Here is a 23,361-nt window from a genome sequence, read left to right on the forward strand (position 1 = left end):
CTCTTCACATTCTATCAGAAATGTTTTTCCATGTTTCTACGGAGGCTTCACAGTGATTCCTTTAATGGCTGCAAAATCTGTGTGCTGGTTTCCTGAACTGCCCCTTTGCTCTTGGTAATCGAGGGCCTTTCCAATCTTGGGCTCCTGCAGTGAACATCTTCACAAAGAAAACTTTTTGTTTTCATTTAATTACTCCCTTAGCATATAGGCCACAAGAGGAATTTCTGGGCCAAGGCGTGGAGATGCTCCTCTGGCTTTTGATCATTTTGACATTGCTTTCCAGAAAGGGAATCAATGTACTCTGCCATCCCTGGGGGCTCCATGCAGCCTGTTAGAGCCGCATGTGCAGAAACCAGTCTATAAGGATTCCTAGCTCTCTCTTCTGTTCAGAGCCTCAAAAATCATCCCCATCCTCCTGAGGAAGTGTTGGAAATGACATCTTCAACCAAAAAAAAAAAAAACCTACACGAAAAAGAGAAACCAAAAAAACCCAACTCTGGCATCACACGCTACCTAACGAAGACGTAAGCGCCCCTGAGGGTTAATGATGATGGTCAAAACACACACTTGGGTGCTAGGCAATGGCTTGCTCTCTCACATTATTTTCTTAATTCTTCTAGCAGCTCTCCAAGGTGGGTATTTATTATCCCCATGTAAAGATGAGCAAACTGAGGCTCCGAGAGATGAAGTAACTTGCTTCAGGTAATGACTAGTGTCAGAGCCAGGATTGAATTTTCATCTACCTTGCTTTATAGGAACAAAAATTGTGATGCCAGGGTACTTAAATGTGTATTTGAAGGACACATCATGAAGATCAGCGTCAGCTTCAGTGCATCTTTGAGAAAAGGACTGTGCCTGTGGGGATGAGACAGTCTGAGGGTCAGCCTGAAGCCGATTCAGTCTAGACTCATAAGCCCAGGTGAAAAAAACTCACAGGCACAATGACACAGGGTATGGCTGATCAGGGAAGCCCAACACCAGCTAATAATCTGCAAGTGCTATAGCCTAAGTGAGCCGGTAATTGGGGAAATCAAAATAGTTTGGGGAGTCAAGGAAGGCTTCCTGGAGGAGGTGTTGTTTGAGCTGCAATTCAAAGGATAACAGAATCTAGAAGAAGAGTATGGTGGGAGAGGTGGGGAGACCATTCTAGCAAGGAAGTAGTGTGTGCAAAGGCCCTGTGGCTGGAGAGAACTAGGCACTTCTGAGAAACTGAGAGAAGGCTCATGTGGCTGCAGTGCAGAGCAGGCAGCCTCGTGTCTTCTTACCTCGTTGTACCAGCTTCCATAGGTCGACAGAGCAGGGGCCACAGGTGTGCTCCCCTTCCACGAGGGGCTCTGGATGGTGATGGGAGCACAGGCTAAGGGTAGGTCATTAGGGAGCATGGTAGACAGGGTACATTAGCTTCTCTAAACTTGTGTCTGCCTCATTCCAGTTCGGGAGGTTGGAAAGTTGAACCCCACATTCTCCAGACTCCCTGACAGCTCCCATTCTGGATGTGAATCAGGTCCTGTCAATTAGACACAGACATGAATGATTTGGACAGAGGAACTGTGGCAGAAGCCTTCTTCCTGCCCCGCTTAGGCTGTTTTCTGATGCTAAACAAGGTCATGGAAGTGTGAGGATTTCTGCAGCCATGCTGCAAAGCCCATTCCATAGCTTCCCGGCTGTGGAGAGAGTCGTGGTGGCAACAGCAGTAGCGGGGGTGGCCTCAGAGGGCAAAGGTCCCCTGGTGGGTCAGTTCTATTTGTCTGGGAGTCAGTCCTGGAGGCCAGCCTAGAAAGCCTCCTCTAGCCCTTCCAGGAAATGTACCTAATTCCTGGTCTTGAACCCCTTCCTGTTAAGATGCTCTAGGGCACACTGTTGATGCCCCCCACCGACCACCCGGGTTCACCTGCGCTGTGACAGTTCCCAGCTTACCTCCTGAGTGCCTGTATCAAACTTGTTCTCCGATTGAGGGCTTCTTCCAGCACCTGGAATTCACTCTGCTAAATACAGGGGCAATCCAGGGGGTGAAGGTGTGAATGTCCTGGGGCTACTTTCAGCCACTGGGGCATGGGATTTGGTAAGTATCCCACTTTCTGCCCCTGTGGGAAAATTCTAGGCCATGGTCCACATGATTTCTCAAAGGGTCTTCAGTGAGACTGAGCCCCAGTTACCCACAGCAGTAACCCACTCATGACTGATTTGCTTCCGCTCTCCTGTTACACTTTCCCCACTTGCTTACTTGCATTTCCTGGGATCACCTCTCGAATAAACCACCTGCACCTCAACCCTTGCCTCAGGCTCTGCTTTTGGGGGAGCTCAAGGAAAGACAATTAAATGCCTGTAGAAGTTTCTATTTCTGTGTGTGTTCCCAATCCGGCTGGGACAGAGAGGCACCGAAGACTGATTTATAGACACAGGAACGGATACTTTTCAACTAAGTCAAACATACTCCAAGCAATCACATCACTGTGCTTTGAATTTATATCCCCAGGCTTTTAGCCTTTCAGTTACAAGATTGGTTTCCCAACACATTAAAATAAATTGCTGAAGTTGTGTCTTTGTCAGTCCATCCATCCATCCATCCATCCACCCTTTCATCTATCAATCCAGCAATCATTTATCAGACCTCTGCTTGGGCCCAGTGTTGTGCTAGAGGCTGAGGATACAGAAACTAATTAGGCTTCCTGCCTGTCGGTTGCTCACTGTGATGATCCTACAGCAAATGTGGTTCTGCCATCTTGAGTGCCACTCGGATTTCTGCACATAATGCGTTTCGCATGGCCATATAAAGTCAACACTAATGCCAACTAGTGGTCTTATCATATAAACGTACTAATCATAACATTTCCATCTGTCCTGAAAAGTGTCTCCAACATTCAAACTGTGTCTCTATTTTATTAAAATGCCCTGTATTAAGACACTGCTTCTAAGGAACTAAATTTAGTTTAAGAAACTGCTCTCCATTTTGAAGTCATTAAATGTAGCCTTTGTGTGTGTGTGCATATGACGGAGAAAAATTAGAGGCAGCAGTGTCTATATTGAAAATCCTGCATTAGATTGCCATCAGTTGCTAATAATACATCCTAATTATCCTTATAGGGTTAAGCTTTTCTCTTTTCTCTTCTACCTGCCTTGCCGAGATAACCTCTAAGGATGTCCTGGAAGACGGTGGGGCTGAAATTCAAAAGCTTTCATGACGGCTGAGCTCTCCACGCAATTCATTATGTTGGAAGGATGGGGAGGAGAGAGTTGTCTGCAGAGATAATGACTGTGCAATTTCCAGTCCATTCTCCTTGCAGCCAGATCTTGGAGGCAGCCCATGGACGAGTTTCATCAAGCAGACCCTGCTGATCTCTCATCCCTCTGGGAAAGGGGTGTGTACTGGGAAAGAGGTTGTGTCTGACTCAAGCAGGAGCAGGCTGAAACCCTGGTAGGACGGGCCAGTCTGTGGGGGGAATGGGATAGGCTCATCCCCAGAGTGCTTGGTTCTAGGGATCTTAGGTGTGGTTCTGGCTGACATCAGTGTCAAAGGGTCTCACTGCAGATGGTGGGCTGGGAACAGGAGATTGCCTCCCAGCCTAGCCAATAGTTCTGTGCTTTCTCTGCATCCCCAGCTTTGAGCCCAGAGCCAGGCAAAGCAGGAGCTCAATAAACATTTGTTGTTTCACTGAGAAAGCCCTGGTGTACGATAACATGCGGCAAGGAAATCCGCCAAGCATATTTCCCATGGGAAATAAAGTCACGTTCTTCTCCAGTACCTGCCTATGGAATGAGGTTCTTGGTAGGAAAATCCCAGCCCGAGTGTTGGACTATGTATGGAGAAGAAGATTTCCTGCGTTTGTGGCAGACATCCCCAGCAAGCGCTGCCCAAGAAGGACAGAAGATTTCCAAGGACGGGGGATGCTACTGTTGCTGCATCTCTCATAATAAGCTAAAACCGGTGAAATCCTGTGTGGTCCCCAAAGGAAGCCAAACCAAGTTTTAAACACAAAGGGGGCGTTTCCTCTCACTGGAAGGCGGCAGGTGTCACACATGCCATGTCTGCCGGGCAGGTTTTCATTCACACTTTCAAGGCTGTTTCATTTTCCTTCCCAGCCCTGCTACCCTCCTTCCTTTGTCCCCCTTTCATTTGTCACCAGTGTACCCTTGGCGGGTTCTCAAGGTTACGGCCACTGTGGGAAGAGTGGCCTTGCCTGATTACAGGAGGGAAAAGAGAACACTGAAAAACTACAGAAAGTAGCATGACAGCAAAACTTAGAAGAATTATTAAATTATTATAAGCATTTGAAATCTTCCTTGAGCCCCCCCTCCCTCAAAAAGAGAATCATTTATTTGCTTTATTGGCCAATGGCAGAGGCCATTATCTGTCCTGCTAAATCAAGTCTCTGCTTTCTTCTACAGTAAGAAGAAAAGCAATTTTCATTGAGCACAGAGCTGCTTGGAATAAAGACTGCCTTTCCTGGTCTTCCTTATAGCTAAGTGCGGCCATGTGACTAAATTCTAGTCATTTAGATCCAAGCAGAAGTGATGTGTTTGACTTCCTTTTTTTTTCCTTTTCTTTCATTATTAAAAAAAGGAAGTATAATTCACATACGGATCTTAGCTATACTGTTCAATGAAATTTGACAAATGTATGCATACACTTCAGTCAAGATAAAGAACATTTCTAATACCCGTGAACATTCCCTACATCCAATCAATTAATCCTCTCTGCCTGCTTCAGTCTGGACAGCCCCCACCCTGGGCTAACCATTGTTCTGATTTCTAACACGTAGGTTAGTTTTATCTGTGCTTGAACTTCAACTGTACAGTATGTACCCTTTGTATCTGGCTACTTTCACTCAGTACAATGTCTGTGAGATCCATCCATGTTGTTCTTTGTATCAATTGTTCCTGCCTTTTTACTGCTGAGCAGTGTTCTCTTGTACAAATGTGTCACATTTTACTTATCCATTCATTCGCTGATGGACATTTGGGAGGTTTCTGGTTTGGGGCCATAAGATTAAGGCTGCTGTGAACATTCTTGTATAAATCTTTCTGTGGACATGTTTTCATTTGTTTTAGGAATAGGATTGCTGGATCAGTGGGGAGGGGTATGTTTAACTTCATAAGAAATTGGCAAAGGGTTTTCCAAAGTATCTGTTCTACTTTACACTTCCGCCAGCAATGTATGAGAGTTCCAGTTCCTTCATGTTCTCACCACCATTTGGTGTTATCAGTCTTTCTCATTTTAGCCATTCTGGTGGGTGTAATTCGGTATCTTATTGTCGTCTTCATTTGCATTTCCCTGTTGACTGATGAAGTTGAGCACATTATTACATGCCTACTGTCTATTCATATGTTTTCTTTTGTGAGATGTCTGTTTGCCCATTTTTAAATTGAGCTGCTTTTTTTTTTTTTAAAAAAAACCCTAATTTATTGAGGTATATAATTTACATGCACTAAGATGCATCCATTTCTGTGTAGAAATCAAACGTTTTCACGAATGTTTGTACTTGTATAACCACCATGACAAGCATGATGTAGAATATTTCATCGTATCACCAAGTTCTCTAAACGCCTCTTTGCAGCCAGTCTTCCTTCTCCCTTCCCACTGCTAGCCTTGGGCAGCCACTGATGTGCCTTTGCCGTTATAGATTAGTTTTGCCCGTTGTAAAATTTCAGATGAATGGAATCATACAGTATGTATGCTTTTGTGTCTAACATTTTGGCTCAGCATATTGTTTTTGAGTTCTATCCATTTAATTGCGCGCATCAATGTATTTTTCTTTTTATAGCTAGGCAACATTCCGTCGTATGGACAGTCCACCATTTGTTTATACATTCACTAGTTGATGAATAGTACATCAACTAGTGGGTTGGTTCCCAGTTTGGGGCTATTTTGGTAAAAGTTCTACGAACGTTTGTGTATAAGACTTCAGGTGGATATATGTTTTCATTTCTCTTGCATAAAAACCTAGGACTTGAATCACTAGGTTGTAATGCTTAACTTTATTAAGAACCTACCATATTTTTTTCCAAAGCGATTATATCATTTTACATTCCCTCAGGTATGTGGGTTCTGTTGCTTTGTATTCTTGTCAGTGCTTGGTGTTGTCAATCATTTTAATTTTAGCCATTTCAGTGTGAGTGTCGTGGCATCTAATTGTAGCTTTAATTTATATTTTCCTGTGACTAATAATGTTGAGCACATTTCCGTGTGTTTATTTGCCATCCATATATCTTATTTTGGGAAATATTTGTTCAAATCTTGGCCCCCCTTATTGGGTTTTCTTACTATTATTGAATTGTAAGGGCTATTTATGTATTCTGGCTACAAGTCCTTTATCAGATATATATTTTGCATGCATTTTCTTCAGTCAGTGGCTTGCTTAACAGTGTTTTTCAAAAGAGCAGAAGTTTTAAATGTTGATGAAGTGGAAGCGATGAATATCCCTTTAATGGTTTACACTTTTTGTGTGCTCTTCAATAACTTTCTCTACCTCAGATTTGTGAAGCTATTTGCAAATGATTTCTCCTAGAAGTTTTATAATGTTAGCTTTTATGTTAGGGTCTGTGACCCATCTCAAATTGATTTTTGCATATGGGATGAAGTAGGGGTTGAGGTTCATTGTCTTTTCCCCAGGTGAATGTCTAGTTGTACCAGCATAATTTGTTAAAAGGTCTCTCCCCGCGTACACACATGGAACTGCCTTAGTGTCTTGTCAGAAATAAGTTGGCAGTGTATATGTTTAGATCTAATTCTGGAACTTCCGTTCCATTCATAGTTTTGCCTTTATGCAAATCCCACACTAACTTGATTGTTGTGATTTTATAGTAAGTTCTGGAACAAGTAGTATGAGTTTTCCAAATTTTTTTCCCCAAAGTTGTGTTGGTAAGTTTAGGTCCTTCACACTTACTTCTATATAAATTTTAGAGCAGTTTTTCAATTTCTACAAAAATGTGATTGTTTTGAATCTGGGAAGAATCTATATCCTAACAATATCAAGTCTTTATAATCCATGAATGTGGTATGTCATTCCAATTTTTAGGTCTTCTTTAATTTTTCTCAGCAATATTTGTAATTTTTTTTTTTTTTTTTTTTTTTGCGGTACTTGGGCCTCTCACTGCCGGGGCCCCTCCCGTTGCGGAGCACAGGCTCCGGACGCGCGGGCTCAGCGGCCATGGCTCATGGGCCCAGCCCCTCCGCGGCACGTGGGATCCTCCCGGACCGGGGCACGAACCCGTGTCCCCTGCATCGGCAGGCAGACTCTCAACCACTGCGCCACCAGGGAAGCCCAGCCCTAACATATTTTTAACAGTTGGTTTAAATTTCTTGTCTGTTAATCCAACAGCTAGTGTTTGTCTGTGGATCTGTTTCTGTTGACTATGATTTTCCTGAGTTCTGGTTACATGTTCCTGCTTCTTTGCATGTTTCATAATTTTTTTTTGTTTGGAGACTAAAGTATACTAATATAAAGTATAATATTTGGTTTTGTTTGTTTTCCAGCACATGCAAACCCACTCCTCTGTCTTGCAGATAGGGTGAGAGGCTCTCTCAGTCAGATTCCTCCTTGAGTCTGGTTGGGCCGCAGCCTTCATTAGATAGAGAGTTTACCTGTTATAAGTCCATTTGTCTTCCAGCTTTTCGATCTGCTCAGTGTTTGAATTGGGAGGAGGTTGGATTAGAGTTTCAGATATTTTTGGTTCACTGTGCATTCAACTCCTCAGGGCCCCCAAATCCAGTCACCATGACCATCATGGAGCTGAGTGGGACTGAGTGATCTGTCTCTGCTTCCCTGCCCTGTCTTCATGACTCCTTCCTTCCTTGGCAACATTTTTGACAGGGCAGCACTGTTGGGTTGAGTAATTTATGTTTGCATGTGGGGTTCTTTCAGATTCCACATCCTCCTGCCAGCCCACACAGTCTGTGGCAACTCTGTACTTCGTAAGTTTGGCTGAACTCGAACTGTGTTTCCAAGAATTTCCTTCCTTGTGCATCTAGGTCAGTTGAGGCCATAAGAGACATTTTGCACAAGGCTTGGCAGATAGAAGTGAAGCTGCAGGTACCTTGTTGGACATTTTGAAGGTTAGCAAGAGCGCCGGGAACGCTTGCCTCAATGGCCAGCTCTTTAGCTCCCATGAGATCCCCTTCTTCTCTGAGTTGTAGGTCAGCTGCACGTGCACCTCTGAGGTGAAGACTATTAGCTTTTCCCATAACTCATCCAGAGCGTTCAGTTTGGAAAGTGTGAGTGATAGCTGTGGATTCCAGTTCGTCCTCATAAGTGCCAGTTCATCCTTGTGATTCCAACTTGTGCTTTCCTTTGTCCACGTTCAATTTTCCTTTCTGGCTGCCCGTCTGGCTGACCTCTAGTGATTTCAAGCTTAATACTGGTTACAGAGGCAACAGCCTGTGGGGACTGTCCCCCAGTGCCTCATACTGCGTAAGGTCAACTCAGGAAATGAATCCTTGATTCTGTACCCCGCTTCTCTGATAGTAGCAGTTCTGTTTCTCTGATCGACACTGACTGCTACACAGTCACCTAAGGCTAGGTTGCTTCCTCCTCATTCGTGGGCAGCCTCTCCCCTCAGGGATGCCACATGCATTCCAGACTGGTTCCCCATCCCTTCTCAGGTAGGGCAGCCGCTGTGGCCCTCTACTTACCTATGACATGCTCATTTCTTTTTGGAATTCAGTTCATCGAGGCTTCCTTCTACCCTTTGCTCTTTGCTAGACCCATAGAGAAGTAGGATTTTAAGTTTTGTCCAGGTTTTTCTCGTTGTTACCACAGGATCAAAAGTCTTTTACATTCTTCTACGTTCTAAATATCAGCAAAGCTCTGGAAAATGTCCTTAAAGGGGGGCTGTGGGCCCTTCTCATCCTCTTTCCCCCTTTCTGGGCTGGGATCACACATGACTGGTGCTGCATCAGCTGTCTTAGTCTTGGCAGCAGAGAGCACTCCTAGCTCTGGCACGGGGCAGAAAGGGAGGAATAAGGGGATTGCTATACAAACCCTGGACTGCTGACTTCCAGAACCTTGATGTGGGAAACTAAGACCTTGAGTGCTTAAGCCGTGGATACTTTCATTTTCTGATTCATGCAGCCACACTTCTTTCCAGAGCATAGAACCAGCTTCTGGGATTCTGTGGGGCTACTCAGCGTAGGTGGTGAAGGGGAGAATGATAGAAGGTGGAAGCAAGCCAGAAGGCTCTACAAAGACAGGGTAGCTGGGGAGGGGACAGGATGTAACTAGTCTAAGGCCAGGGTGGCTGAGGTGGAAGGGGGGCTACAAGGTATGCTGGGAGGTTTGCAGGGAGAAAATGTGTATTATTTTTAAGCAGCCTTGGTTTGTGTTGTGTGATATAGCTTCCCCTTTGATGGTTCCCAAAGAGGCTTTCTGTAATGGACCTACATTTCTTTCCAAAGCTGTAAGGAGTTGGGTCTGGGTTTCTTTAGGTGCAGCCCTGTGCTGAACGGGCCCAGTTTTATTTAGGTTCCAGAAAATAATTTGAAGGGAGCCCTAGGACTGAAGGTGATTTGGTTACTGAGTGTCCCCTGGGGAGGGATAGGTCAACAGCGTCAGGGCCACAGGATGTCCAGTCTGGAAGGGTCTTGGGCAGCCACCTGCCTACGCCCCGCTGTTGCAGATGGAAGCAGTATCTGCCTCGATTGAGACTTGCTCTCACTGCCCATTTTCTCCTTTGGACCAGGTTGCTTAATGGCTGGACTTCCCATCTCAGCTTCTAGGAACTCATCCCCTCTCAGCCTAGCTAGGAGTCAACAATCAACAAACTCAACCTTATCTGTATCTCTATTTCCCAAATGGGAATTCAGCCTTGTGAACTTGACACACGTGATTTTTATCATTTCTAGGATCTTCATTGAATGACTGGAATGGAAGGGAACTCCCTTGGCCAACCCAGGGGAGGAAACTGTGGCCCGTGGAGGGGAAGTGACTCATCCAAGGGCGTATAGCCAGTGGGACCCGAGCTGGCATTAGAACGTAACAGCTCATAGCTCATGATCCAGAGCACTTCCCACACCCTCAACGCGAGGTGGTATGGAGCGAGGGAAACAACATTAGAAGCCAGTTAGACTGGCTTTTTATCCTGGCTTCCCTCTGAATTATTGCTGACCTTCTTTCCATCCCTTTGGAGGCTTTCCTCTCCTTCGTGGCAGCAGAGAGATGGAAGGCAGTTGCAGCAGCGGATTCACCCTGACCGCAAAAACAAATTCCACCGTCTCCCAGTCCTTTCCTATACTGATGGTCCCAGGTAGAACAGGTGAGGCAACATGAATTCGTAAGAATGCTTTATTTAACTCAGTGGTTCTCAGTGGAAGGGGGAGATTTTACATACACACCCCTTCCCCTCCACTTGCCCTGGAATACTTGGCAATGCCTGGAGACAGTTTTGGTTGTCACAAGGGGGTTTGGGATGGAATTGGAGAATGCTACTGGCATCTAGTGGGTAGAGGCCAAGGAGGCTGCTAAACACCCTACAATGTACAAGACAGCCCCCCCCCAACCCCCATGACAAAGGATTATCCAGGCTGAGTCGGTAATACCCTGATAACCTAACCCTGAAAGCAGTAGGAGCTGTATCAGGTCTGTGGCACCAAAGAGGCGCCAAGCACACAGGCTCAGTACGAGCCCTTTCAGTTACAGCTTAAGTCCATCTGTGATCTCATTCTTCATCCACATCCTAATTGTTTCCCCAGTGTCCCCCATTCGCAAGTGTGGAACCATAAAGACTAGAACTTCCCGAACTGTAATGTGCATGTGAATCATCTGGCGAGCTTGTTAACTTGCAGATTCCGGTTTGGCGAGTCTGGGATGGGGTCCGAGATTCCACATTTCTAACGTCTTGGGTGATGCCAAGGCTGCTGGTCCCCAGACCAGATTTGAGTAGCAGTGAGTGAGACCATGTGTTGCTCTTCCCCTGATGACTGTTTACTTCCTGCATGTGGCTTTCCTTATTGTATCACTAACATGCTGGGGGGCGGCATGTTTTGTCACTGGGATACCCCGGAGAGGGGCTGCCAAGTTCAATCTCAGCTGGACCCTCTGCTCTACTGGCTGTATTCCAACTTGGCTCACCTCCTCTCGAGGTTGTAAGAATGTAAACAAAAAGCCCAGGAGATCTGATGGAGTAATGCCGGCCAGTTCCTCCGAGTTATTCTGTCAGCTTTCCCCAATAGCCCCTCTGAATGGACTCACGTAACATATTTCATTTCCACTAACTAAGTCTAATAAATTTCCCTCCTAAAATAAAACATTAAAAAATTTATTTAATTTGGCTGCGCCGGGTCTCAGTTGTAGCACGTGGGATCTTCGTTGCGGCATGTTAGTTGCGGCATGCGGACCTCTCAGTTGCAGCATGTGGACCTCTTAGTTGTGGCATGCATGTGGGATTTAGTTCCCTGACCAGGGATCAAACCTGGGCGCCCTGCATTGGGAGCATGGAGTACTGCCCACTGGACCACCAAGGAAGTCGTAAAATAAAACATTTTAATTTTGATGAATAGTACTCAATTCTCCCACCAAATATCAATATCTTTAAAATTTCATATATCTCTATAAAGAGAAGTCGACTTCTGCGCCCTTAGCTCATGATCAATATTCTCTGTTAACCAACATCAGCAAGTTACTCAACCATCTGAGCTTCACTTTTCTCACATGGAAAATGGAGCTAATAATTCCTACTTTGCAGTGTGATAGGCGTCACGTACAATCATGCTGTCTTTCTCTTGCTAGCTGATCTGGCTTAACCAGATGTGGTAAGATGACAGACGCGGAAACAATTGCCTTGAAAGAAGAGTTTATTACTCACAGTTCCGCAAACAAGGGGGCACACAGTGCCCTGCAGGGCCACATGGGGAAGCACCTGGGTGGGCCAGGAGTGAAGGAGTGAAGGGAGAGCATGGTCAGAGCGTTTATTGAGGTTTCCATGGGAAGGAATGTATGGGCAGGGTAGGCAAGTTTGAGCAAGTTTAGGATTGTATAGTTTGAATAAGGTCAGTGGGCTCTGGGCTATAAGGGTGGTCTCTATATGTCTGGCACCCGGCCTGGTGGTGATTTAGGGCAGGGGAAACATTAACATGGTATTAGAAAGCTAGATAAAGGAGGAGGTGGATTTATGGGCTTTGGATTGGTTCGGTTTGCATAGGAATAGCATACGGAAGGCAAGGTGTTTGCTGTCTTTAGGAATTAGTCAGCCCTGGGAGGGTCAGTCTCTCCAAGATCAGCAAGGCCCCAAGATGTCAAAGCATTATAAAATACAGCAAATAAAAAATTAAATAAAAAACTTGATCAATACATGGTGTCAAGCATGGCTTTGGTCATTAACCGCCCCCCCCCCCCTTACAGACTGCTCCTCACCACCTCAACTGAAGAGACAACTTATGTAAATGCGGTGGCTTCCAACCAGATGGCTGCCCCTATGTCCCTCCTCTGGAAGACTTCTCCTGCTGCCTCTTCTTTGTAGGAAGTCAGTGACAGCGCTGCTTCCAATTCACAGAATTTCCAAATGGCTGTGTAATCATAGACCCATGTAAGCATGAGCCCTGGTGTTCACAGGAAGAGGAGAAAAATCCCAGCTCCTTGCCCCTGTGAAGCCGAAAGACTGCTTCTGCATTTCCTTTTCATGCTGGTAGAATAAGGCTAATTTTGACTTCCCAGCAGCTCTGACTCCAAGTGAATAACTAGAAGCAGCAAGCAACAGGATTGGGACCTGCTGGTGCAGTTAGAAATAAACAGCATGTGCATGGGTTCCAGAGGAAAGCTGCTCTTTGTGGGGGAGGAGAGAGGGGTGGCGGGTACTGGGAACAGACGAATCTTCATCCTGCCTTAGCACTAGGGCTGCTTCTCAGAAAGAGAGCTCACAGCACTATAGAACTGCCTTCCTTGTGAAGTTTAAAAAGCTCAAGAGAAGCGATGTCAACAAACAGCCATTTGAGGACAGCGGGGGTGTATGGGGGCTGGTGAGGCAGGTGTCATTATTACCTTGGAGCTCAGTGGGACACTTGGGCTGCTGGGCTCCCCGTTGCTGGGCTGCCTCAGGGGAGAGGGGGCCTGCACCCAGTAGGGTGCTTTTGATTGCAATGAACAGATGAACCAACTTAACGTAGCTTCCAGGGTTGTCTGACATTGCACTTCAGAAGGTCATCATGGATGCTTGGTCCTTTCTACCTCTCTCTTCCTCCATCCACAGTGTCAGTTTTGTTCTAGGGCTGGTTCCCTTCTTTGTAGGATTGCTGCCAGCAGCAAGTTGGGCTATCTTCTTCCCCATTTATTTTAGGAAGAGAGAGAAGCTTCCTAGTCTTGTTCTTAAAAGTAAGGAAGCATAAGACATGAAGCCCTAGCAGACTTCTGATCGTGTCTCATTGGCTAGAACTGTTCCCCAGGCCCAGGGGAATGGCATATGCTGATCAGCTTAGGCCTGAGCTCTTGCTCCAGCTACTGAAGAAGGGAGATGGGATTTCATTTTCGTTGGGTTTGCATTGACTAAATGGGGCCCACCTGGAGGCAGGGTCAGTCCCTGAAACTGAACTGTGGCCACACGGTGGGGGAGGGGGATGGATATCGAGGAGTCAACCACCACGTCAACTGTAGCATCTTATCACTGGAGCCAGGAGACGTGGGCTCAACCACTTGCTAGCTGTGTGACTTTGGGCAAGTGGCTTAACCTCTCTGAGCCTGGTTTTCACATTTTTTTTTTAAATGGGAGAAAAATATGTTTTACTTAATTTTCAGACCGTGAGGGTCAATGAGGTATTGGGTGTAAAAGCCCTTTTAAGGTGCACATGTGAGGAATCAGGAACATCTGTCTCTTGACCAGCTCCTTCCAGATAAATTAAGCAGACCAATCCCTGCCTACTAGAGATGATGGTTCAAGATGGTGCAGAAGCAGAGAGAAGAGGGGTTTACAGATGAGAATGAGTTAAGGGCAAAATAGGAAGACTGGAGAAGTGAAAGGAGTCCAAGAAAGTGACGCCGTGTCCTTCTTTGCGCCACTGCTGCTGATGTGAACTTTGATCACTTGGTCCGGGTGGTGTCCGCGAGACTTCTCCACTTTCATAGTTAATGTTTTCCCCTTTGTAAGTAATTAGCATTTTGTGGGGAAGTCTTTGAGACTATGTAAATATTTTGTTTATCCTCAAATTTTTATCCACAAGTTCTGGCGTCCGCTAATGATTCTTGCCTGAATTATTATTATTAATTATTACTATGATGCTTGCCAAATTGAGATTGTCTAACTGTATCATTCCCTATTTTATTAGCCTCTGTCCCAGCTTAAATCTAAGAGCCTGAGTCTCATCCTTGGTCTTAAATGGGGCATTTTTGGTTTTCAGTGGAACTAAACTCCTAACCACCTCTGCCTCCTTCTAGACCTGCAGCCAAATAGCTCCAACCTTCAGTTCATTTAATGTTTTATTTTCTTGAGTTTTGGTCCTTGGAGATATTGATTTTGTTTTTAATGAGGGCGTGTCTTTTTAATTTTCTCTTTTTATATTTCATTTGTTATTGCTTTGAATTTGGGATTGGGGCATGATGCTCAATATAGGTACTTGAATGACATTTTGTCTGGATTCCATAAAAAGAGGGAGGTGGTGGTTGCTCAGAGGAATGTCAACAAAAAATTATGTCCTACTTTAGCCATATATGCCAGGGTGGCAATAGAGGAATGACAAACAGACCACTGGGCAGTGATTCAAGAATCCTTGGACTTATTTCCTGTAATATCCTCTATCTGCTAACTTGCTGTGTGACAGTGGACAAATGACTTAGGTTCTCTGGGCCTCAGTGCGCTCCATTGAAAAATAGTGCTGTTAGACTCCTTAACCTACAAGGTCCTTGTCGGCTCTAGAGTTCCAGGAGTCTACAGGGGATAGTTTAAAACAATGCTCTCTGTTACAGTTGGAAGGACTGTTGAGAGTATTTGTCAGCCCAGGCAAATGGTAAATGTGTCGGCCGCTCTAATGAAATGAGTACATTTTTGCTCTAAATGTCATGGATGTTTATTATCAGATTAAACTACAGCAGATCTAATTGTAGCTCTTCCAATTCAAGAGGAGCAATGAAGATTAAATGTTAGGCATAATTAAAGATGCAGATGTAGTTATATTGAATTATAAACCTCATTAAGTGCAACGTCCCAGGAAGGCCCCTGAGACCAGCTACAAAGGACTTCTAGTTGCAACACTGCAGTTAATAAAATACTGTAAAGTAGATCTCACTCCAAAAATATTACGACTTGGATGCAAGGAGTTTTTAAAAGCATGGTTGGAGTTGGTTTCAGGGGTAATTTCTTTGCAGATGGTTGGAAGGGAAAACTTTTCCTCAGTATCTCCACAGAGAGCCTCATCACTGGGGCTTGGTGCTCCCCCCTCAATCTCCCAACGTGGGTTCTAGTCTCCTGGGTCAGCAAGAAGGGCAACTTCAAGGTCAGTCAGATTTCATTCCAGAGTCAGTAGTAAGTGGAGTTGGTGGAGAGGGCAGAGGTTTACTACGGACTAGAAAGCCATGTTTTTATATATGTAGAGAGAAAGGTTCTCTTGGTGACATTTTCTTTTCTGTCTGTAAGGATAATACATTATCATTTTACAAATTCATACAATACAGAATAGGATAAAGAAGTAAAAAAAATCCAACTACTTCAAGATAATCACTGTTAATATTTTGATGCATGGATCTCTCCCTCCATCCCTCCCTCCCTCTCTCTCATATTCAATAGAAACAATAGATCCACCTTAAAACCTGTTTTTCCATCTACTTTTTCATTTAACATGAAGTAGACATCTTTCCATGTCAATAAATATTGATATATATTACCTTTTCTAATGGCTAATGATATTCCATTGTATGGATTTAATTTTTGAAAACCAATCCACCATTACTGAGCACTTAGATCTTTCCAAAAGAAGTTTTCCGTTTTTTAACTATTGTAAATAACACTGTAAGGGACATCCTTATTCATGCATCTTTGCATCTTCATTGGATTACCTCCTTAGGATAAGTTCCTAAAAAAGGATTAGGCAGGGTCAGTTATCTAGTTACATAATAATGCTGTGCAATGAACGACCTCAAACTTAGTAGCTTAAAACAATAAGCATTTATTTTGCTCTTGAGTCTGGGGGTTGGCAATTTAGGTGGCGCTTGACTGGGCTGTTCTGGGCTTGGCTGGTCTCACTCACATGTCTGTAGTCAGCTGCAGGTTGGGTAGCCTCAGCTGGTCTTGGCTAGGACAGTTCGGGTGGCTCAGCTTTGCTCTGTGGCCCAGACATGTTCTCAGGGCAAAGGCAGAAGAAGAGGGAAAGCAGAAACAAGTAAGGGCTTTTTTAAGTGTCCGCTTGAGACCAGTCCACTAACATCGCACTGGCCAAAGCAAATCACGTGGCTGACTGCAACCTTAAGAGGTAAAGATGGGAGGAACCACAAAGTCACGTTTCAGAAGGCTTGGATTCAGGGTGGGGTGTTGATTTGGGGTCTCCCCCATTGGCAGTCAGAGCACATGCACATTTAACATTTTGATGCATACTTACTCACTGTCCAGCCGATGGGACCTGTTTACACTGCCACCAATGATGATGAGCTACCCTTTGTGGAGTCTTCAGTTAATGGGCCCAACTTCTGCTTCCTGATGGGCATTCTCTGCTCAGGGAGACCCGTCTCTCTCCTCGCTGTCCCATGAGCATCTCATGCTGATTTTTCTCCAGGCTCCTGCTGCTTTCTCCTATCTCAAGCCACCATAGACAGTATGCCCCAAATGGGTGTGTCTGTGTTTCAATAAAACTTTATTTACAGAAACAGGCAGTGGACTGTTTGCTCCATGTGCCATAGTTTTCTGATTCCTGCTTTAGGGCTTAACATTTGTTCTGCACAATTTAATCCTACATCATATTTTATCTTATGTTGTTTCATGTGGATTTGTCTTGTCTCCTTGTTTGGAATGTAAGGGAAGTATAACATCTTGACAGCATGCTCTGTCACTTAACAGCTATGTGAACCTTTCTGGCCTCAGTTTCCTCATCTGTCAAATGGGATAATACATAATGGTATTGACCTCATAGGGATTTCTGAAGATTAAATGAGTTAATCTTTGTACAGACCCTGGCGCACCTGGCACATCGTGAGGACTCAGTAAATGTGAGCAGCTACCATCACCACCACCACTACCGTGATCAACCCATGAGACTTCTGGAGGAGCTAGCACAGTTCTGGTTACAGAAGAGGCTCAGTAAATAGAATCATAAAGATAGATGATGTTAAAGAGGGAAGGCTCTTCAAGAATGTCTCATTTAGGGCTTCCCTGGTGGTGCAATGGTTGAGAGTCCACCTGCCGATACAGCGGATGTGGGTTCGTGCCCCGGTCCGGGAAGATCCCACATGCTGTGGAGCGGCTGGGCCCGTGAGCCATGGCCGCTGAGCCTGCGCGTCCGGAGCCTGTGCTCCGCCACGGGAGAGGCCACAACAGTGCGAGGCCCGCGTACCGCAAAAAAAAAAAAAAAAAGAATGGCTCATTTAACACCCTCATTTTAGAGCTGAGCATCGTGGAGTTACTCCTGTGCTAAGGATGGTGGGATGCTATCCATCACAACTGACAGTGCCCCCCCCCCCACCAGATGTTACCCACCTTCATCCCGTGGTTACCCATCAGCCCCTGCATGCCCAGAGGCCAAATTCCAGCTTCCATGTCATGGGCAGTCCACGGAGAAGGCCAGCTTTTGTCTTGTTTTCGGTCCCCTGGTCTTTTCCTTGGGATGGTGTTCACTCATCTGAGCCGTGCAGGTGAGGCTCAGAAGAGGACCAACCTGAGGTTGTAGCTGGGAGGTCCAGCACAGGTGGAGTCAGGTGCCAGTAGTGTGTCGAAAGTGGTCAGAACTAAGGCCGTGGGTGCACAGGTGTGCTGGGCTTGCCTCAAGTTGGGGCCTGGCGTGTGGTGTGCGGGCAGCCACTTGGCTCGGGCAGGCCAGACAGGGCCCTGGACTACACCGTGCCCTTCTCTTGGGGTGGGAGGTGAGAAGGGGAGACTCCATGGGAGATGCTGGTCCAGTGACCCCTTTGGTCAAGTTTCTGCCACCTGTTTCTTCTTCAGGCGCATCTCATCGGGATACTTCTTCCATCCTGGTGCTGGTTCAGCTTTGATCTGGGAAAATAAAATGCCAGGCTGCTGGGTCCCCAGCTGCCATCTTCTCCAGCAAGAGTGAGACTTCATGATCCTGCTGGCTTACGCGCACTTCATTTCCCGGTAATTAAACAAGTGGAGATCAAAGACGACAAATCTCCCCCATCTCTCAGCGCAGCAGATGAAAGGTAAATGTTTCCAGCAACAGTTTTTTTTTTCCTCATTAAAAGTGAGATGTGAAATGTCTTCTCCTTACTTTGAAGAATACTGATAAGTTCAAGGTCACTCCAGATAAGATATTTAGTTTGACTATCTTTATTATTCCACACCAGTCATTGGTCTGTAAAAAATTGGGTTAACTTGAGGCGATTGCAGAGGCTAAATCATAGCAAATAAGTCAGAAGACAAAGGAGAGTAAAGAATGATACCAAGATGGTAACTGGTCCGCACTGTGGAAACCTACACCTTGTGTATTATCTTCTCGTTGCCGGGCAGGTGCAAGGGCTTCTGAGGCCAGTATCTAAGATGGGTCCTGGAGTCCTACATATGGAATCTCAGGCAGATGGCCCGATGCTTTCCCGGCTGGGCTCCAGAAGAGACCATTGAGATCTGCTGTTTTCTTTGTAAACGAAAGAACCCATCCCTAAGGCCATGAATCTGGGGGAGCTGGTCTATCCAACCGGGGTCCACAAATGCCTTCTGGGTGTCATCAGGCTCTTTTCAGTGCAAAGAACAGACCTCCCTTGAGCAGGTGGCTACTGTAGAGACACCGCAGGGACTCGGAATCAGAACAGGAACTCGAGTATGGCTCAAGGAGCCCACAGAGCCTTGGGAAGGAAGAAGACAGCCGCTTCCTGCTCTCTTCTGACTGCCCTCCCTGGCTTATCCATCCTCGCTGCTTCCTCCGACTTCCACCTGCTCACCAGCTCCCAGGGCTGCTCTGAGTGCAGGCCTCCCCCATGTCCCCTCTGTCTGTCTCTCACAGCTCACCTCTTCAGTCCCTCGTTCTCCGGTTCCAGATTCCAGAGAGAGAGGGAGAGAGCGATCTGGCTGACCTGGGCTGTCCTGTGGAGTGAAGTCACAGGTTTCTGGCCAGGCTGGGGGTGTTCCAGGCCACGCCCCCACCCAGCTAGCTGTAAGGGTGGGGCCTTGTCCCCAGAGTCACACGGTAAAAACATGCCAGCTGCCCCTCAGCAGCAGATGTGGGTGTGAGAGTCTCCTCATGAGGGACTCGGGTGGTGTGAGGCTGTGATGGGCGTTTTAAGGGGTGTCAGAGCGGGACCAAGAGGCTGATGGCTTGGGTTGGACTCTTGGCTGGCTTTTTATCAGCTGTTTTGTTGGTTTGTTTTTGAGATGTAATTCACATACCATAGTATTCACCGTTTTTTTTGTTTGTTTGTTTTGTTTTAATTAATTTATTTATTTTTGCGGTACGCGGGCCTCTCACCGCTGTGGCCTCTCCCGTTGCGGAGCACAGGCTCCGGACGCGCAGGCTTAGCGGCCATGGCTCACGGGCCCAGCCGCTCCACGGCATGTGGGATCTTCCCGGACCGGGGCACGAACCCTTGTCCCCTGCATCGGCAGGCGGACTCTCAACCACTGCTCCACCAGGGAAGCCCCTATTCAGCGTTTTAAAGTGCACAATTCAGTGGTTTTCATTATATTTACGAGGTTTGGCGACCATCACCACTGTCTAATTGCAGAACATTTGCATCACTCTCTGCACTCGGGGATTTCCCCGGCGGTCCAGTGGTTAAGGTTCAGTGCTTCCAGGTGCCCGGACGAGGGACGGAGCTGGGAGACGGCGTCCGGAGCGGCTCGCTGGCTCACGTTGGCACCCGTCGCATCTGGGGCTTTCCGGAGCCGGCTGAGCCCGAGGAAAGGTGGTGAGGTCTCCGACGGACGGCGGACGCGGCGGCTCAGTTCGGAGTCTGGTACCATGAGGTCAGTCACCGTTACTCTCAACGGCTCCATTTTGCCCAAACCGGTGAAATGTCCTTCTCCCTTCTCCGTGTGTTCTCCCTTGTGATCCCCTTTCTCTCATTAGCAAGAACTTTGCTGCCCTGCTTGAGGAGCATGATATTTTTGTTCCAGAGGATGATGACGATGATGACTAACAGGGCATGGAGGAAGTGTAGAAAGGAGAAAGTCCTGACTCGAGAAATGGTGATGCTCGCACCCTCCCCTCCTTCCCTGTCAGCACGTGGGAAAGCACCAGGGAAAGCCCGCAGCCTCCCTAGTGAAGCCTCCTGCATGGTCTGTGACCCTAGCTCAGATCCCCAGGCTCCGGGAGGCTCCTGGAGATGTGCTGCCCACCGAGCATAATCAAATTATGAATAAACATAATAAATATCAAAAAAAAAAAAGGATTCTGTGCTTCTACTGCAGGGGGTGCAGGTTCCAGGAACTAAGACCCCACAGTGCTGACAAAAAATTAAAAAAAAAAATAACTCTGCACTCAAAGCAGTCCCTTCCCGTTTCCCCTCCCCCAGCCCCAGGCAGCCACTGATCTACTTTCTGTCCCTGTGGATTTGCCTTTTCTGGACATTTCATGTAAATGGAGTCATAGAATATGTAGCTTTTTGTGTTTGTCTTCTTTTACTTAGCATAATAATTTCAAGGTTCATGTATATTGTGTAGCACAAATCAGTACTATGCCTGAATAATATTTAATTTACGGATATACCATATTTCATTTTTCCATTCATCAGTTGATGGACATTTGTGTTGTTTCTACTTTTTGGCTATTATGAATAATGCTGCTATGAATATTTGTGTACAGTTTTTAGGTGAACACGTGTTTTCATTTCTCTTGTGTAGATATCTAGGAGTGGAATTGCTGAGTTACATGACACTTCTATATTTATCTTTTTTTTTTGGCCACACCACTTCCTAACCACTGGACCACCAGGGAATTCCCTATATTTATCTTTCTGAGGAACTGCCAGACTGTTTGCCAAAGTGTCTGCACCATTTTACGTTCCCACCAACAGCGTAGGAGAGCTCCAACTTCTCCATATCCTCGCCAACACTTACTATCTGTCTTTCTGAGTGTAGCCATCCTGTGGGTGTGAAGTGTTTTTTCACTGTGGTTTTGATTTGCATTTCCCCAGTGGCTAATGATTTGAGCGTCTTTTCATGTACTTGTTGGCCACTTGATACCTTCTTCGGAGAAATGTCTATTCAAATCTTTGCTCATTAAAAAAATTTGACTTGTCTTTCATTAATTTACTAGCTGTTTGACATTGGGCTCATTGCTCAATCTCTCTGGGACTAAATTTTCTCCCCTCAACAGTGGGGGTACCTACCTTTCAAGGTCATTGGGGACATTACATGAAGTCACGCATGTCAGTGCTTTCCTTACACAGTGCCTGATCGATGGAAAAAACTCAACTTATTGCGCCACTGTGAAGACTAACTTAATTTCTCAGTAGTATAATCTCTCCTCCACAAAGGAAACTGTTTTGCAGGGAGGGAGAAGGGACTTATGGAGAACAATTTGATCAGCAGCTGAGAAGCTGTGTCTGGATGGAGAGCGAGGATTCTCATCCCCACCAAGGGACAGACGTCAGTTACAATAGAGCTTAATGCCTTTTTTGCTCAATAGGGTTTCAAGCCAGGGCTGAGGACAGTAGAAGAATTTGGGAAGTGACAAAAGGAGATAAGCTGGGGGGACATACGCAGAGAACAGAGAATCTTTAAAGGTGGTTTTTATGGAGCTTCACCTTGCAATGTATAAAATGTCTTCCTTGTCTTCCCACCAAAGTGTTAGTAAAATCGACATCTCACTAAGAATTGTAGAGTTGGATCTTTTTGAGAGAAAGCTGTGAAATGCTTCTGGTTGGAGGGGGTGGGGAATGAATGGGGTCAGCCACACCTGGAGTTGCACCGTGATTAGTGGAAGATGTGAGTCCAGGGAGTGCAGGGGGTCAGGTCCCTCTCATAGCTGCTCGCTGCTGCTGTGTGATGGGGGGCAGGCTGGCCCCGTCAGCCTCCATGGTTCAGGGTGGGTGTATTCAGGGCAGAGATCTCCTAGCCCTGTTGGGTGTGGGTGGTGCTTCAGAGTCGGGCCCCCAGTCGGCTGAATGAGCATGGGGGGTTTTACTTCTGCTGTGCTGGTGTCACTTCCTCTCGGCTGTGCGTAAACCCCCTCCAGGCTGGGTCTGCAGCTGGTGCAGTTCCTCTGACAGTGGCCGTCCCCCGGGGCCACAGAAGGGGATTCTCAGCCTTTCAGATTTCAGTAGGGAGAACTTGTTTTGGCTGGGCACTGCCTGCAAGATGCCCGTGGGCTACAACAATTGTCTCCCATCAACGGGATGCCAAAGTTAAAACTACCCCCATATCAAGAAAGCACTGCCTTGCTGGGGCATGGGCATTTCATGCCCTCAACATGGGATTCCATGTCAACGCTAGGATCATCCCTCTGGGCATGTGTGATGGCTGGCATGTGTGCAAGTACCACCTGAAGAACTATTAGAGAACAAGCTCTCTTATAAAAACACCCAAGAGGACAATTTATTTGTCAGTCCACAAACACAGATTAAATAGCACCTGCTGGGTAACGTGCACTGAAGCAGGCATTGGGGGAAAGGCAGAGGTGAATGAATGAGATCTGCCATTCCATCTAGAGGGAGGGATAGAGTTAGACCAAGAGGGAAACAACATGCAGAGTTCATGATAGGATGAAATAAACGTCATAGTACAGTTCGAAGTAACCTGCTGTGGGTGGAGAGAGCACTTCATTGTAACTGGAGCACGAGGGAAAATGTGGTAGAGGGTGATGGGGCCTTGGAAGGGGGAGGATGCTCCTGGCTGAGGCACTGCCAGGATCAACGTGGCGTGGGTAGATGGTGTGGGGTGTGAGCAGAGAAGGGTGGTTAAGTTCTGGTGGCTGGAGCACAGGAGATGTGGACAGCTGACCGGGAGAGGAGGCTGAAGAGGTGAGCTGCGGCCAGGTGGTGGGAATCTTTGGTGTCAGGCCAAGAGGTTTAGACTTTATTCTGGAGGCAAAAAGGAGACCAAAGAGGACTTCAAACAGGGGCTGTAGCATGGTCCTGCCTCTTTTTAGGAAGAAAGTGAGACAGAAGGAAGACAGCTAGGAAAGGTGAGAGGCTCAGAAGATTAGTAAGATTAATCAATCATGGTTAACTATATTTAGGAGTGAGAATTCCATTTTGGATTTTTTTTTTAAAGAAATAGGAGTCCTCATCAGATGCATCCTTATCTCAGACCCGTATTGAAATATTTACAATGACTCTGTAATTGAACCCT

At 46.2% G+C, this 23,361-nt stretch overlaps 1 pseudogene across 1 annotated transcript in view; it reads left to right on the top strand.

The window, feature by feature from the left end:
- LOC309971416 (essential MCU regulator, mitochondrial-like) overlaps positions 1–20,620 on the top strand; it is a 107,872-nt pseudogene extending 87,252 nt beyond the window's left edge. Inside the window, exons 2-3 of the transcript XR_014327207.1 lie at positions 18,227–18,278; positions 19,864–20,620. The product of XR_014327207.1 is annotated as an essential MCU regulator, mitochondrial-like (transcript). The remainder of the gene's footprint in view (positions 1–18,226; positions 18,279–19,863) is intronic.
- The last annotated feature ends 2,741 nt before the right edge of the window (positions 20,621–23,361 follow it).

The sequence above is a fragment of the Leucopleurus acutus genome (genome assembly GCF_964270905.1).
Source record: "Leucopleurus acutus genome assembly, chromosome: 14".
Taxonomy (NCBI): Eukaryota; Metazoa; Chordata; class Mammalia; order Artiodactyla; family Delphinidae; genus Leucopleurus; species Leucopleurus acutus.